This window comes from Dunckerocampus dactyliophorus, unplaced genomic scaffold (genome assembly GCF_027744805.1).
Source record: "Dunckerocampus dactyliophorus isolate RoL2022-P2 unplaced genomic scaffold, RoL_Ddac_1.1 HiC_scaffold_43, whole genome shotgun sequence".
NCBI lineage: Eukaryota > Metazoa > Chordata > Actinopteri > Syngnathiformes > Syngnathidae > Dunckerocampus > Dunckerocampus dactyliophorus.
Window position 1 is genome coordinate 77,501 of NW_026559879.1, and position 5,000 is coordinate 82,500.

Here is a 5,000-nt window from a genome sequence, read left to right on the forward strand (position 1 = left end):
CTCAGGCCGAGCTGCCTGGAGCCCAGGGGCGGTTCTAAAGTGTGTGGAGAGCCGCTGTGTCCCTGGATGAATTGAGAAAAAGGGTGAAAAAATGGCAAAGTGTCAAGGGAGCTAGGCAGAAACCCATGCCTAGGGTCCTGGAGCCCAGGGGCGGTTCTAAAGTCTGTGAGAGCCGCTGTGTCCCTGGATGAAATGAGAAAAAGGGTGAAAAAGTAACAAAGTGTCAAGGGAGCTAGGCAGAAACCCATGCCTAGGGTCCTGGAGCCCAGGGGCCGCGGGAAAGTCTGTGAGAGCCGCTGTGTCCCTGGATGAAATGAGAAAATGGGTGGAAAAATGGCAAAGTGTCAAGGGAGAAATTCAGAAACCCATGCCTAGGGTCCTGGAGCCCAGGGGCGGCTGTAAAGTCTGTGGAGAGCCGCTGTGTCCCTGGATGAAATGAGAAAAAAGGTGAAAAAATGGCAAAGTGTCAAGGGAGCTAGGCAGAAACCCATGCCGAGCTGCCTGGAGCCCAGGGGCGGCTGTAAAGTCTGTGGAGAGCCGCTGTGTCCCTGGATGAAATGAGAAAAAGGGTGGAAAAATGGCAAAGTGTCAAGGGAGCTAGGCAGAAACCCATGCCGAGCTGCCTGGAGCCCAGGGGCGGCTGTAAAGTCTGTGGAGTGCCGCTGTGTCCCTGGATGAAATGAGAAAAAGGGTGAAAAAATGGCAAAGTGTCAAGGGAGAAATTCAGAAACCCAGGCCGAGCTGCCTGGAGCCCAGGGGCGGCTGCAAAGTCTGTGGAGAGCCGCTGTGTCCCTGGATGAAATGAGAAAAAAGGTGAAAAAATGGCAAAGTGTCAAGGGAGAAATTCAGAAACCCAGGCCGAGCTGCCTGGAGCCCAGGGGCGGCTGCAAAGTCTGTGGAGAGCCGCTGTGTCCCTGGATGAAATGAGAAAAAAGGTGAAAAAATGGCAAAGTGTCAAGGGAGCTAGGCAGAAACCCATGCCTAGGGTCCTGGAGCCCAGGGGCGGTTCTAAAGTCTGTGAGAGCCGCTGTGTCCCTGGATGAATTGAGAAAAAGGGTGAAAAAATGGCAAAGTGTCAAGGGAGCTAGGCAGAAACCCATGCCTAGGGTCCTGGAGCCCAGGGGCCGCGGGAAAGTCTGTGGAGTGCCGCTGTGTCCCTGGATGAAATGAGAAAAAAGGTGAAAAAATGGCAAAGTGTCAAGGGAGAAATTCAGAAACTCAGGCCGAGCTGCCTGGAGCCCAGGGGCGGCTGTAAAGTCTGTGGAGTGCCGCTGTGTCCCTGGATGAAATGAGAAAAAAGGTGAAAAAATGGCAAAGTGTCAAGGGAGAAATTCAGAAACTCAGGCCGAGCTGCCTGGAGCCCAGGGGCGGCTGTAAAGTCTGTGGAGTGCCGCTGTGTCCCTGGATGAAATGAGAAAAAAGGTGAAAAAATGGCAAAGTGTCAAGGGAGAAATTCAGAAACTCAGGCCGAGCTGCCTGGAGCCCAGGGGCCGCGGGAAAGTCTGTGGAGAGCCGCTGTGTCCCTGGATGAAATGAGAAAAAAGGTGAAAAAATGGCAAAGTGTCAAGGGAGCTAGGCAGAAACCCATGCCTAGGGTCCTGGAGCCCAGGGGCGGTTCTAAAGTCTGTGAGAGCCGCTGTGTCCCTGGATGAATTGAGAAAAAGGGTGAAAAAATGGCAAAGTGTCAAGGGAGCTAGGCAGAAACCCATGCCTAGGGTCCTGGAGCCCAGGGGCCGCGGGAAAGTCTGTGGAGTGCCGCTGTGTCCCTGGATGAAATGAGAAAAAAGGTGAAAAAATGGCAAAGTGTCAAGGGAGAAATTCAGAAACTCAGGCCGAGCTGCCTGGAGCCCAGGGGCGGCTGTAAAGTCTGTGGAGTGCCGCTGTGTCCCTGGATGAAATGAGAAAAAAGGTGGAAAAATGGCAAAGTGTCAAGGGAGAAATTCAGAAACTCAGGCCGAGCTGCCTGGAGCCCAGGGGCGGCTGCAAAGTCTGTGGAGTGCCGCTGTGTCCCTGGATGAAATGAGAAAAAGGGTGGAAAAATGGCAAAGTGTCAAGGGAGAAATTCAGAAACTCAGGCCGAGCTGCCTGGAGCCCAGGGGCGGCTGCAAAGTCTGTGGAGTGCCGCTGTGTCCCTGGATGAAATGAGAAAAAGGGTGGAAAAATGGCAAAGTGTCAAGGGAGAAATTCAGAAACCCAGGCCGAGCTGCCTGGAGCCCAGGGGCGGCTGCAAAGTCTGTGGAGAGCCGCTGTGTCCCTGGATGAAATGAGAAAAAGGGTGAAAAAATGGCAAAGTGTCAAGGGAGAAATTCAGAAACCCATGCCTAGGGTCCTGGAGCCCAGGGGCGGCTGTAAAGTCTGTGGAGAGCCGCTGTGTCCCTGGATGAAATGAGAAAAAGGGTGGAAAAATGGCAAAGTGTCAAGGGAGAAATTCAGAAACTCAGGCCGAGCTGCCTGGAGCCCAGGGGCCGCGGGAAAGTCTGTGGAGAGCCGCTGTGTCCCTGGATGAAATGAGAAAAAAGGTGAAAAAATGGCAAAGTGTCAAGGGAGAAATTCAGAAACTCAGGCCGAGCTGCCTGGAGCCCAGGGGCGGATGCAAAGTCTGTGGAGAGCCGCTGTGTCCCTGGATGAAATGAGAAAAAGGGTGAAAAAGTAACAAAGTGTCAAGGGAGCTAGGCAGAAACCCATGCCTAGGGTCCTGGAGCCCAGGGGCCGCGGGAAAGTCTGTGGAGAGCCGCTGTGTCCCTGGATGAAATGAGAAAAAAGGTGAAAAAATGGCAAAGTGTCAAGGGAGCTAGGCAGAAACCCATGCCTAGGGTCCTGGAGCCCAGGGGCGGTTCTAAAGTCTGTGAGAGCCGCTGTTGCCCTGGATGAAATGAGAAAAAAGGTGAAAAAATGGCAAAGTGTCAAGGGAGCTAGGCAGAAACCCATGCCGAGCTGCCTGGAGCCCAGGGGCGGCTGTAAAGTCTGTGGAGTGCCGCTGTGTCCCTGGATGAAATGAGAAAAAAGGTGAAAAAATGGCAAAGTGTCAAGGGAGAAATTCAGAAACTCAGGCCGAGCTGCCTGGAGCCCAGGGGCCGCGGGAAAGTCTGTGGAGAGCCGCTGTGTCCCTGGATGAAATGAAGAAAAAGGTGAAAAAATGGCAAAGTGTCAAGGGAGAAATTCAGAAACCCATGCCTAGGGTCCTGGAGCCCAGGGGCCGCGGGAAAGTCTGTGGAGAGCCGCTGTGTCCCTGGATGAAATGAGAAAAAAGGTGAAAAAGTAACAAAGTGTCAAGGGAGAAATTCAGAAACCCAGGCCGAGCTGCCTGGAGCCTCAAAGCGGATAGAAATAGCGTGGAGAGCCGCTGTTAAGCCAGACGCCCTCTGGCGGACACAGGCAGGAGTTGCAGTAAATGCATTGAAGTCAATGGGCGAGAGTACCCAATGCGCCAAAAAAGTGCTGAAAATATGACAAAGTGTCAAATGAATGGGAGGCAATGGGCGAGAGTACCCAATGCGCCAAAAAAGTGCTGAAAATATGACAAAGTGTCAAATGAATGGGAGTCAATGGGCGAGAGTACCCAATGCACAAAAAAAGTGCTGAAAAAGTCCACACGAGCCTAGTCAGAAATGCAGGCCGAGGCGGCTGGAGCCCCAAAGCGGCTATAAAAAGCGTGGAGAGCCGCTGTCGCCCCGGAGGAACGGAGAAAAAGTGCTGAAAAAAGGCCCACGTCCTAACGGACCGAGGCGGAAGTGCAGGCGAGGCGGCAGGAGTCTGAAAACCGCTATAAAAAGCGTGGAGAGCCGCTGTCGCCCCGGAGAAACGGAGAAAAAGTGCTGAAAAAAGGCCTAAATCCTAACGGACCTAGGCGGAAGTGCAGGCGAGGCGGCAGGAGTCTGAAAACGGCTATAAAATGCGTGGAGAGCCGCTGTCGCCCCGGAGAAACGGAGAAAAAGTGCTGAAAAAAGGCCTAAATCCTAACGGACCGAGGCGGAAGTGCAGGCGAGGCGGCAGGAGTCTGAAAACGGCTATAAAATGCGTGGAGAGCCGCTGTCGCCCCGGAGGAACGGAGAAAAAGTGCTGAAAAAAGGCCTAAATCCTAACGGACCGAGGCGGAAGTGCAGGCGAGGCGGCAGGAGTCTGAAAACGGCTATAAAATGCGTGGAGAGCCGCTGTCGCCCCGGAGGAACGGAGAAAAAGTGCTGAAAAAAGGCCTAAATCCTAACGGACCGAGGCGGAAGTGCAGGCGAGGCGGCAGGAGTCTGAAAACGGCTATAAAATGCGTGGAGAGCCGCTGTCGCCCCGGAGGAACGGAGAAAAAGTGCTGAAAAAAGGCCTAAATCCTAACGGACCGAGGCGGAAGTGCAGGCGAGGCGGCAGGAGTCTGAAAGCGGCTATAAAACGCGTGGAGAGCCGCTCGGATGATTTTTCAAAGTGTCAAATGAATGGGAGTGAATGGGGCAGAGTACCCAATGTGTAAAAAAAGTGCTGAAAAAACGACAAAGTCCACACGAGCCTAGTCAGAAATGCAGTCCGAGGCGGCTGGAGCCCCAAAGCGGCTATAAAACGCGTGGAGAGCCGCTCGGATGATTTTTCAAAGTGTCAAATGAATGGGAGTGAATGGGGCAGAGTACCCAATGTGTAAAAAAAGTGCTGAAAAAACGACAAAGTCCACACGAGCCTAGTCAGAAATGCAGTCCGAGGCGGCTGGAGCCCCAAAGCGGCTATAAAATGCGTGGAGAGCCGCTCGGATGATTTTTCAAAGTGTCAAATGAATGGGAGTGAATGGGGCGGAGTACCCAATGCGCGAAAAAAGTGCTGAAAAAACGACAAAGTCCACACGAGCCTAGTCAGAAATGAAGGCCGAGGCGGCTGGAGCCCCAAAGCGGCTATAAAATGCGTGGAGAGCCGCTCGGATGATTTTTCTAAGTGTGAAATGAATGGGAGTGAATGGGGCGGAGTACCCAATGCGCGAAAAAAGTGCTGAAAAAACGACAAAGTCCACACGAGCCTAGTCAGAA